Genomic DNA, 12,439 nt, shown 5'->3' with positions numbered 1-12,439 from the left:
TGGGCCTGAAGAAATTAGGCCACACAGACACAGAGGAGGACCCTGTGAGGACACAGAGAGAAGGTGACTGTCTACCCCCACGGACAGAGGCCTCAGAAGAAACCGCCCTGCTGGCTCCGCGCTCTGACTCCCAGCCTGGGGGATCACGAGAAGGCAGATTTCTGGAGATGCCCGGCCTGGAGTGTTCGGTGCGGCCCAGCAGATGCAACGTCTAGTAGAGTCTGCAGGGCTTTGCGTGGGTTGCCTCATCTGATTCTAATCACAACCCTGAGAGACAGGTACTCATTTCTCCAATGCAGAAACTGAGCCCTGGAAGTAACGAGGGGTCTTGGGGTGCTAGGCCTCATGGGCCTGGGGGAAGGGAGCTTTGGTTGCCTGACCTTTATTATCTGGAGCTCCCTGGATAGTCAGGCCTCTCTTCCATCTGCCTTCCTCTCACCTAGCCCCGAGGTGGCCTACGCTGGGCCCTCCACACCCCATAGCTCTGCTGTCTGAGATGCTGCCTGGCGTTGCCCAAAGAAGCTGACCCCACGGTGTAGCTTCAGACGCCGAGGCCGGTGGAGGAAGTGGAGTAAGACCGCTCGGGCCAGGAGCACTTCCCCAGTGTCCCTCTGACTGGCAGACCTGCCTAGCGGGGCGGGTTGTCCAGGATGAGCGTGCCAGGAGCTCAACGGCTCTTCAGCTGCCATTCCCACTAAGGCGGTAGTGCTGGCAAGTGTTTACTGAGGTCCTACGAAGTGCCAGGTCTTGTTCTAAGCTCATTGACCCCCTTAGCCGCCCTGCATGATGGTCAGTAATATCATCACTATGTGACAGACGAGGAAACTGAGGCTTGAAATTCTCCAAGGTGGACTGGGAGCCGGTCTGACTCCAGCTCTCCTAACCCTGTGATGCCTCAGTGTACACTGCCCTGTGCTGCCTTGGGCTGCAGCTGGCTGGGCTCGCTCCCCAAGCCCCTTGCTGGGCAGGGAATCAGGAACGAAAATCAGGAAGGAAGCTGGAGGGGTGAGAGGACGGAAACGGCCAACCAGCATGACCAAGGTCTGTCCCCACCACGCATGTGGCCCGTAACTGCTCCTGCCTACGCGCCCTCCCAGGCCTGGGGACCCTGAGGAGCTGAGATTGGACCCCTCTGTTTGACTCCCTGCCCTTCAAGGCCACCTAGTGTCCATTTCAGCCAGATTCCTGGGTATACTGAGGCCAGAACACGAGAAGATGGCCACCCCCACTGCCTCTCTCTCTTATCCATGGCTGCTTTGAAACCGCTGGTCAACCCACGCCAGAGTGGGGAGAGAGAATGGCGGTGGGGGGCACTGTAGTTGCCGGGGCCCTTCACAGAGGATCAGGACAGTCTAGAGGTAGAGGCAAAGCCAAGACCTTGGCCCTTATAGCCTAGTAGTTAAGGAGGCTGAGTCCCACATGGCTGACCATGGTTTGAATCCTGGCCCTGGCATCTGTGTGTGTGTGTGTGTGTGTGTGCGCATACGCTTGTGTTTTAGTTTTGCTATGGGGCTTACCTGAGAGAGAGAGAGTGGGAGAGAGAAAGTGTGAAAGTACCTCCTTGGGAGGATGGCTACCTGCAATCCCATCTCCTCCATTCTCTTGGGATTTGGGGCACGCACTGTGGCTCCAGGGTGGGGAGCTGCCAGCCTAGGACCGCCTCCCTGCAGAGAGCTGGCTGCAGCCCTCCTGCTCGCCTCACCAGCAGCAGCGTGGGCCGAAGGAGCTGGAGGAACGCACATGAGCTCTGCCCTGAGCCTGTGGGAGCCTCTCCCTTCCCCCGAGTTTCACTGCCCTGCGGGGGCTCTGCTATCAGCGTGGGGTGAAGGTGAACCAAGGCAGGCCTTCTCAGCCCTCTCCGGCCAGAGGGCAGCTGACTCTGAGTCTGCGGCCCCTCCCAACCAGGGGTCCATGGCTGAGTCATGGACCAGGGTCCTGGGGCTACTGTTCTCCACGTCTGCTGTGCCCTGTGTGTGGCTGGGGTGGGCAGAGCCCAGCAGCATGGTCTCCAACTGTTCAGAGCCTGCCTCCTGCCACCAGCCCTAGACGGCAGACTGGAAGGTGCTTGGTGTAGAACAGGGACATTGGTGTGACAAAGGTCGGACACAGGTGCAGGTGGATTGGTGGCCCTGCTGGGAGGCCTGAAGGCACTGCAGGGCTGCTTGTCTGAGTCTGGGGAACCTGCAGGGCCCCAGGACCAGGTGGCCCCTGTCTATAGTGCCGGGCAAAGGCCTTCGCACATCCGGGGCTCCTGAGCTGCAGCTATAGGGGTGGGGGCGGGGGCTGGGCCTGGCACAGGAGGAGACGTGTCGAGGGTGTTCCTGTGTGTCCTCGTGGGGCATCCACTTCCTAATCACAACTTCCTCTACATATGGGCGAGTACCTGGGCTCTTCTTTGGAAAAATGAGCCTGAGCGCCTTTTCTCTCCACCCGCCACCCCCGCCAGCCTGCAGCCCCGCTAAGCCGCTATCTTCACTTATCAGACAGCCCACGCCCTGCTTTTCATTTTCTGGATGACTCCACAGTTCTAGAAATGAGGACCTGCTGTGTTCTGAGAAGGTGCTTTCTGGGAGGTGGGCAGCACATACTTTGAGAGGCCTCCAGGCCCCTCGGCCATGCTTAGCTGAGAGGGGCCAGGCCTGAACTAGCCCTGCTAGGCAGGGGTGGAGACGAGTAAACAGTGGGTGCAGTGAGAAAAGCGGGGCAGGAGGCAGTGTGGGCGGGGGTCAGGAGAGGGGCATGGTGTGTTCCTGACTGGGAGGTGGGGGAGCCGTGGAAGAGGGATGGGACCGGGGAGCAGTAGGTATGGGGGTCCAGGATGGCAGCAAAGGTGGAAACGCTGGGGACACCCCAGGCCGGGCAGGGCAGTGTCCAGTGGGTGCCGGTTTTCAAGGCGGGGAGATGTCCCCAGGCTGTGGCTAAGGGTCCTGGGACATCGTGGGACTGCCTAGGCTTAGGCAGAATGGAAGGGCAGGGACTGTTTGCACCTCCTCAGGACTGTCTGGGGGTCACGGAAGGCCGTGGGGGAGGGGAGCAGGTGGCCCCCATGCAGGTCAGCGTGGGTGGGGGACAGGAGGACAAGGCAGGGTTTTTGGAAGAGCTGGGAGGGGATGTTGCTGATGAAGGGTCCCTGAGGCGGTGACAAGTGCTACACCCCGAGGGGTTGGTCCAAGAAAGGGTCTTTGCCATCTGGTCACTGCAGGGATGTGGTCTCGACACAACGGCCCGAGGGGGCAGCTGTCCCAGTTTAGGGAGCAAAAGCCACAGATTCTCCAGCAATGAGGAGACTTCAAAGGAGAGTCCCGCACAGGCCACGGGCTGGCTTCCTCTCTCGTGAAGCAGGTCTTTCTGCTCACCTATGAGAACCCTGATGTGGTGGGCACCTCGGGAGAGAAAGACAAACCGGGCCGAGCCTGTGGTCAACCCGCACAGTGCAGAAGGGCGCAGCTTCCCAGGGAGGCAGAGACTCAGATCAGGGTCTCTGCAAAGGGGCCACGGAGGAGGCGTGGAGGCGGCAGTGGACCAGCCTTGGGGGTTGGAGGTCACGGGGTGGCAGGGCTCGACCCAGGCAGAGTCACAGTGAAAACGGCCACAGTTAGTGGTACGAGGGCTTGCCATGGTACCTCCTTCACTTGGCACCAGGAGAGCCAGGGCGGCCGGCATAGGAGGCTGCGCCGTTATCACAGCCCACGTGGCCGGTGCACGAGAGTCTGGCGCCAACCTGGGTGCCCTTTGGTGCCCTTTCTGCCTGCCCCTGCCCTTTCGCAGGGCTGGACCCCGTGTGGACCTGGCCCTCCTTAGCCTGGTCGTTTGGCCTCAGACCCTGCGTGACAGGGTGGCAGCCCCCCACCCGCCTGGCTCTGTTGTTGATTCTCCCACCCTCACGGATGCAGGTGCCTTGACTGGGGCAGGCTCAGTGGCCTGGCAGTAACTCGCCGCTCAATCGTGCTGGATCCACACGAAAGCTCAGTTTCGGTTCTTGGTGAACCTGGACCTCCCTGGTGCTGCACGCATGACCCTGGCTGCCTGGGAAGGCTGGGGGTGGGGGCAGTGGCAGGCCCCATTGGGAAGAGTGTCTTTTTTGTCTTGCACTCTCATGCGAGAAATAAAGACTTAAGGAAAAGAAACCCAGTTCTTTCACTTCCTCCTAGCCACTTCCACCCAGACAACCAGTGGACCTTGGTACCATCGTGTGACACCAGGGGGAGTCAGAGGCCATAGGAGCCCTTGAGCGTGGTGGGTCTGCCCTGGATGGGGGCCCTGGAACAGCCCAGAGGCACTTTGGAGAATGTTCCAGAAGCCAGATGAGGAAACTTTGTGTCAGCCTGGGGAAGACAGGGACATGGGAATGACCATCTGTGCCCAAACCTGCTCCTTATCTTCAGATGTGGCCCCCATCTCCTACCCACTGGTGAATCTCCTTCTCACTCCCCTTGACTCCTCACCCACACGCTCACCCACCTGAGCACAGATCCACTTGGCTCCCAGATCTCCCCTCCCTCTTCCAGGCATGCAGCTTCTCTCCCTGTCACTGCGCTAGCCTCTCATTGGCTTGCTCCCTCCAGGAGGGCGGATCCCTAGCCATTCTCAGCAGAGCTAGAAATGCAGATCCCAAAGCCTTTTGATTACCTTTGACATAAAACCCTACTTCCTTAGCTGGGCAAAAAAATTCCCCCCCTGCCTGTGGCAGCTGTCCACTCTCCTGCCTACCTGTCTACCTGCTGGATCTGCGGGTCCGGGTCTTGGGAAGTCTCCACCTGTCTCCCCACCCTTCTGTACCTCTTCCCTCTGTCCTATCCCAGACTGTTCCTAATTCACCCTGGAACCAAGCAGGGACTCCCTACCAGGTTTAATAAGGGCTGAACTAAAAGTAAAGTATCTTTCTAAGCTGCTTGGAGTACAGGTCCATTTAAATCCCCCCCCCCCATAGCGTGCGTGTGCTAGCCAGAGAGAAAGAGAGAGAGACATAGAGAGGAAAAGTGAGAAGTCATCCCCCGGGGGTTGGCCACACTGCAATCCCTTCTCCTCTCGGGATTTTGGGCACGCACACACACGCGCGTTGTGAGTTTAAGCCACCGGGTCTGGGATTTGAATCACAGTAGACTACATGGGAGTCCAGCGCCATAACCATTACGCCAACTACTGGTCCCAAGGAGTAACGCTTGATTCTTAGCTTGGGGTCACCATTTCTGGATATTGCCCCTATGCTATAGATAAGCTCCAGCTGACATGTATGTCATTGTCTGTTCTCAGCTGTCTCCCACGCAGGACCCCAGGCCCCATAAGAGCAGGTTTTCAACCCTTTCTCCTCAGTGCCCAGCACGGTTCCCTAATTACATTAAGTGCTTAATCACTGATAGCAGAAAATTCTATCTAAGCAATAGATTTAAGTGTGTTAACTAAAAAAGAGCTTAATTACTCTGCAACTCCACTTCGGTCTGGAGCCCCCTTCTGCCTCACGTGGAACATCTTAACCATATCTAGGGAACCAACCACTTCTGTGACCCCGTAGTCTACTTCATACTTGGTTGATTCCATTTTCTTCCTCCTCTCTCTCTTTTTTTTCTTTCTTTTTTTTTTTTTTTGAAAGATTTTTGCTATAGGGTGTGTGTGCTCACCAGAAAGACAGAGAGAGACAGAGAGATTGAAAGCGAGAAATCACCCCCCAGGGAGCATGGTCACGCCGCAATCCCTTCTCCTCCATGCTCCTCTTGGGATCTTGGGCATGCACACACACACGCCCGGCGTGAGTTTAAGCCACTGGGTCCGGGACTCGAATTGCGATCGACTACGTGGGAGTCCAGTGACATAGCCATTACACCAACTGCTGGTCCCTTCCTCCTCTCTTTTATAGCCGATTTAAGTTGGGTGCTTCTCTGAGCTGTCGAGACACTGGGAAGAAAGGGTTGGTCCTTGGGCAGGAGGGAGGGGGGATATCCTTGAGCCTTGCTGACATGAGCTTTGTCCTGGTCTCACAGTCAGCCTCTGTCCCCCAGCCTCTGTTGAGATGCATTTTGTCACAGAAGATGGACATACATGCTGGTGGCTTCATTCAAATTAAAGAGCCCCTTTCCTTTGTAAATCCCAAACTTCAAAATTCTACTGTGAGAGACAGCCCGAGTGAAGGCGGTGGCGGGGAGGCAGTCAACCTACCCACCTAGCTCCCATCACCTTCCTCACAGGTGGGGGGAGGGCTGATGAGCATGTTAATGAGGCTTTGAATACTCAAAGTTCCTCTGGGCTGGGCTGGGCTAGGAGGTGAGGTTGGAGGGATGGCTTTATGCAGGAGTGGGGAAGAATGCTTCTGCAATTGGGAGGAGATGGGGGTCTGCGCCTTAGCAAAGGGTCAAATGAGGAGGATGAAGGCTAGCAGAATGGCCCAGGAATTTCGCAAGGATAGGCACATCTCTTTGCGATAAGCATGGGGAGCACCCCTTGTGTCCTGAAGGTTCTGCATGTAACTTAGGCCATACACAAGTTGGAATGTTCACCCAGAAAAAGGAGGGAGGCTCTTTGCCTTTTAGGCTCAATCTCCCTCCCCTCCGCCTTGGAGTGGCCCTGGGTGAGGGCACCTGCAATCCTGGTGTGACCTGCTGCAGGGTGAGTCATTGCCACATCTTTCTGACTTTCCTCCCTCCCAGTCTCTCTGTCACTGCCGCCCCCTCCCCCCTCCCAGCAAAGCCAAGGCCCCACTGAAGCTCCTCTAACCCATAAGGAGAGAAAAGTCCTTTTGCTGTCTCTCTCCAGCCTCTTCCCACCTGCAGCTCGGGCAAGATGTCTGTCTCTGCTGATTATGAGGTAGCTCATGGCTGTCAGGTCTGCGTGAATAAGCTCTTTTGTCCCAGAGAATTTTCCCATGTCAAACATTTAGTCAGCTGTGTTATGGGTCAGTGAGCAAGGAGAGAAGTCTGAATTCTTAAATAACCTTGTGAGTGCAAGACATCTGTCTGAAAGGCAATCCCACAACATCTGTCGCATCGTCCCCAACTTGCAAGACCCTGCCTTAAAAAACAGACCATTATTTTATGTCTTAGATCCTAAATTTCCTTTTAAAAATTCACATATTACTAAAATACACAGTCTGGAAGGTGAAAGTCTCTCATAATCACCCTCCCCTCTTCTCTGCCCTAGCCCCTAGTAACTATTGTTAGTAGTTTGGTGTCTGTTGCTGAGATTGTTTTCCTCTGTACCTACTAACACAAATGGTACTACTCTCATTCTCGTGCTTATATAGCACCCTAGATACTGTTTTGAGACTTGCTTTTTAACTGTGTCTTGAACTTCCTTCAGTATTAGGATCTCATTCTTTAACAGTTGTGAAATGTCCCCTTGTGTCTATAAAAATTACTATTCATGGATATTTGAAATTCTACTCCCCCACATATTTTCCTTTATATGAACAATATTGCACTGGATATCTTTCAATATATAGTTTCATACTTCTGAGAGTGTTTCAGTGAGCATAGTATACATCCCTAGAAGCAGAAGTGCTGGGGCAAAAGTTTATTTAAAATCCGGTAGGCATTGCCAAATAGATAAGATAAGTATAGCTAGGCTTCAGTTTGTGGATTCTTCAAAGGCCAAATATGCCCTTTGGGCACCTGCAGGAGGGGCTGGATCCAGCAATGAGAAGAAAGGTGGCTTATCCTAGTACACCTGAGTTTCCCCAGCTGCCTACAAGATTTTGCCTGTGAGAACCAGCCCAGAAGAGGACAAGGGCACACACCGTTACTCTGGGGAGGACAGAGGCATCTGCTGAGGGAATCCGGGGAAGGTGGGCTATGACTTATATTTTACAATAAATATTTTTGTTGTTGTAGTTAGAAGTTTTTGCCCAGGGCATGTGTGCTCGGGGGGGAGGGGGTGAGAAATCCCACAATCCCTTCTCCTCCATTCTCCTCCCCAGATCTTGGGCAGGCATGCACACATGCCCAGCGTGAGTTTCAAGCCGTTCAATCCGGGACTCAAACTACGGTCGGCCATGTGGGAGTCCAGCGACATAACTGCTATGCCATCTGCTGGTCCCTACCATAATTTTTTTTTAAAAAAAGTGTCAGAACTAATCATGAAAATGATTTAATTTTACTACATGTAAATAATACTTTTTTTAGAGGTTTTTTTCTATCGGGTGCGTGTGCTCGCCAGACAGACAGAGAGAGACAGAGAGACAGAAAGCGAGAAATAACCCCCCAGGGAGGATGGCCATGCCACAATCCCTTCTCCATTCTCCTCTCGGGATCTTGGGCATGCACGCACACGGCGTGAGTTTTAAGCCACCGTGTCTGGGACTCAAACCGCGGTCGACTATGTGGGAGTCCAGCGACATAGCCATTATGCTAACTGCTGGTCCCTGTAAATAATACTTTAATTTTTTTAAAAAAGGGCCAGGCAGCTGGTATAGTGGTTGAGGTAACTGGATCCCACATGGCTGACTCCACGGTTGGAGACCTGGATCTGGCAACTTTAAAAACATTCTGGGTGCATGTACATGTGTGTCCAAAATCCAGAGAGGAGAATGGTGGAGAAGGGATTATGGTTTCATCATCCCCCCTGGGGTGGTGCTTTCTCACTTTCTCTCTCTCTCTCGTCTCTCCAGTGAATGCATGGGCCCTATAGCAAATTATTATTATTATTATTTGTTTGTTTAATAAAAGGAAAGACAAAGTAAGTAAGATTGCTGGGCTGTCAGCAACTAGCTACCCTGCCATAGATCAGCTGCAGCTGCAGCTTTATGAACTCAGCGTCGCGTGAGCTCTGGCCCAGGTACAATTCACCCCATTCCTGGGGCGTCGTGGGAGGAAACGGAAAGTTCAAGAGGCAGGAAGAAGTCACAAGAGTGGTGTGATGAGTATCTGACTCTATGTACCTTTCATTTCAAGATGTGGTGAACGTGAAGAGGAGAGTGGAAAACCCCTGCTGTCTCCTGTGCTCAGGTTGAAGGCAGGAAACTGGGCTGTGAGTAAAACCAGAACACTAATGCGATGGATTCAGAGCGGGGAGTGAGACGCGTTCCCCACCCACCCCCGGTGCCAACTCAAACCTGCTGTGTAAAACCGTCTTGTCTTCTCCTGTGTCTTGGTTTTCATCTCCTCATTAACAGACCCGGAGACATGAATCTGAGTGCAAGGAGTGAGAATATGAGATAGGAAAAAGGAATGAGCCGATAAAGAGAGTTTCAGGCTAGAGATCACAGTGTTATCTGACTAAGGGGCCAGGAAGCTCTGGGAGGAGCTCAGCGACTTCCTGTCCCTCAGTGAGGGCGGCCTCCAGTCTACCTCTAAGGTACCGGAACTTATCAGCACTTCCGATTTGTCCTGATCCAAGGTTGGGCATCCTCCCTGGCCATGGGAAAGCCCTCAGACAGAGTTGCAGGTATGGGCAATACACAGCCCTCCCGCACAGGGAGAATGGCCAGGGACCATTCAAGGCAGGGCAGTGTCCTCTAGCTCTGGTTCAAATCTGGGGAGGGCCCATCGTTTCTCCCATCTTTTAGTTATAAGAGACTCCTTTTTGTTGTTTGATTTTTGTTTTGTTAAATTGCCAGAGGATGCATGCACTTGCATGAGAGAGAAAGAGGAAGAGGGGAGAAAGTGCCCCCCAGTGGGGCATGATCACACTGCAATCTCTTCTCCATTTCCCTGTCCTGTTAGGATTTGGGGCTTTCAAGCACATGTGCCTAGCATATTTTTTTTTAGAGGTTTTTCGCTATAGGGCGTGTGCGCTCACCAGACAGACAGAGAGAGATGTAGAGACAGAAAGCAAGAAATCACTCCTCAGGGAGGATGGTCACACCGTAATCCCTTCTCCTCCATTCTCCTCTCGGGATCTTGGGCGCGCACGCACACGGGCCCGGCATGAGATTTAAGCCAACAGGTCGGGGACGTGAACCACAGCCGACTACATGGGATTCCAGTGACATAGCCATTACACTAACTGCTGGTTCCCTGCCTAGCATGTTTTTTTAATCTGTTGGGACTGAGATTTGAGCTGAGGTCAGTCATATGGGATCTGGCTTCCTTAACCACTAGGCTATGCGGCCAGCCCAAGACTCCTTTTAATAATCAAGAAGTTTTATCTGCGCTAATATTTAATATTTTTTCCTTCTCAAATCCTCTACTTTAGCTGGCTTCCGTCTTTGGGGTTAGGTGGGTAGGAAGGTATTGATTGCTTTTTTCTTTTACCACCTGCTCCTTTTGCTCTCTGCAAGGCTGGAGTGGGCGTGGGAGGAGAGACTAGGGGCAGGAAAGACTTGGCTGACCTGCTCCGAAGTTTGGCCTCGATGTTCTCTGGGAAGGCAAATGCCTACCTGTGGGATAATTTTCTTGGAGAGCGTTTTTGGGGACTCCATGGGGATCCTACCATTGCTAGGTATCTTGCACCCGAACAGCTCTCTTGACATGGGAGATGACTCCTCCTGCTGGCCAAATGATTACCAACCCAGGGCTCTGCTTTCTGATTTGTTCCCTGGCTATACTTTCAAGCAGTTCTCTTGGGGAGAATCTCTCTCAGGTAGACCTGGTCCCGCTTCCTCTGCAAGTCCATCTCTGGGCTCTGGAAGATGCACATTCATCCGTGTCCTGCCAGGAAATACAGGCACTTCACGACGGTTGCCTCTCTTCCCATAGCTGCTAGGCAGGGCGAGCTCTGGCCACAGCCTGTGGGCTTTAGAGTCTGGGTGTGTTTCCAGCCCCGGGTTGTCTTTTACGTCTGGCTCTCCAAAGTTCTCTTAACGTCCTTCTCCCTTGCCTTTAGGAAGTACATACTGCCTTGTGATGATACCAGCTTGTTAGCTGGGAGCTACTGGTTGCAGTGAATGCAAAATCCAAGTCAAGTTGCCTTAAACTACAAGGTTATGGGGGACCAGCAGATGGCATAATGGCTACATCACTGGACTCCCATGTAGTCAACCACAGTTCAAGTCCCAGACCCGGTGACTTAAACTCACGTCGGGGGTGTGTGCGTGCCTAACATCCCAAGAGGAGAATGGAGGAGAAGGGATTGCAGCATGGCCATTCCCCCGGGGAGAGGTTTCTCACTTTCTGTCTCTCTCTGTCTTTCTGGCAAGTGCACAAGCTCTATAGCAAAAAACCCTCTCAAAAGGAAATAAAACTGTAAGGTTGGTGTGTTTCAGGGCAGACTGATATAGTGGTTTAGATGTCTCCAAGGACCCAGGACCTCTGTATCCTCTGCTGTTGCCCACCCTGTTGGCTGGATGTAAAGACGGCTGTTGCCAGATGCAATCCAGGCTTTATGCTTTCTGGTTCACATCTAGTGGTTCACGCTCTTCTCAGTGGAGCCCTCTGTCCCACCATTTTAAGTGAGAGTCTGAGAGCCACTCTGATCGGCTCAGTTTAAGACACATGTCCACCCCTGAACCAATGACTTACACGTGAGGGAACAGAAGTTGCTGCTTGGCTAAGACAATTAGAGGGGAATAGAAGCTGAGCAGACAACTGCATTAGTACTTTCTGGGTGCTGTAAAAAGTACCAAAGACTGGGCGGCTTAAAGCAACAGAAATTTATTCTCTCAAAGACCTGGGAGGTGGATACTTGGAATTAGGATGTCAGCAGAGCCAGGCTCTCTCTGACGTTCTAGGGAAGGTCCTTTCTCGCCACTTCTACTTCTGGAGTTTGCAGGCAGCCCTTGGTGGCTCCATCGCCCCTGTCACATGGCCATCTTCTCGTGTGTGTTTTCACACGACTTTCTGTCTGTGCACGTCTGTGTCGGCAAGGTGTTCTCCTTTATAAGGATATCAGTCATGCTGGACTAGGGATCACCTACCCAACTGCGACCTCATTTTAACTCGTCTGCAATGACCCTTTCCCCAGTAAGTTTACATTCTGAGGTGTTGGGAGTTAGGGTTTCAACATACCTTTTTTTTTTTTTTTAAATACCAGAGGGCATATGTGCACATATGAGAGAGAGAGAGAAAACATGGTCATGCCACAATCCTTTCTTCTCTGTATCACCATCTTTTTGGGATTTGGGGCACACATGTACACACACCTAGTGTGTTTCTCAAGCCACCAGGTTCGGGACTCAAACCCCATAGCTGTTCATATAGGATCTGGCTGCCTTAACCGCCAGGCCATGGAGCTGGCCCTCAATTCTTTTATTACATAAACAAATCGTGTTTAGTGTAGGTCAGTGGTTGGGAGGGGTGTGTGACTTCGCACCCAGAGAGATATTTGGCAATGTGCGGAAACATTTTGGTTGTAATAGTTTGTAGGTGCTATTGGCATCTAGTGTGTGGAGCTGTTTAGAGATGCTGCTAAACATCCCTCAAGACATAGGACAGCCCCACGACAAAGAATGATCTGGTCCCAAATGTCACTGGTGCTGAAGTTGGAAACCCTGCTATAGAATGACGCACAGTTCAAAGGAGCAAATGGAAAAATAATTACTGCTGGGGATTTTCACAGTTCATATTTTGGCTAA

This window comes from Tupaia chinensis, unplaced genomic scaffold (genome assembly GCF_000334495.1).
Source record: "Tupaia chinensis unplaced genomic scaffold, TupChi_1.0 Scaffold149383_1, whole genome shotgun sequence".
Classification (NCBI taxonomy): Eukaryota; Metazoa; Chordata; class Mammalia; order Scandentia; family Tupaiidae; genus Tupaia; species Tupaia belangeri.
The sequence above is the reverse complement of the archived record's forward strand: the minus strand, read 5'-3'. Positions refer to the sequence as shown.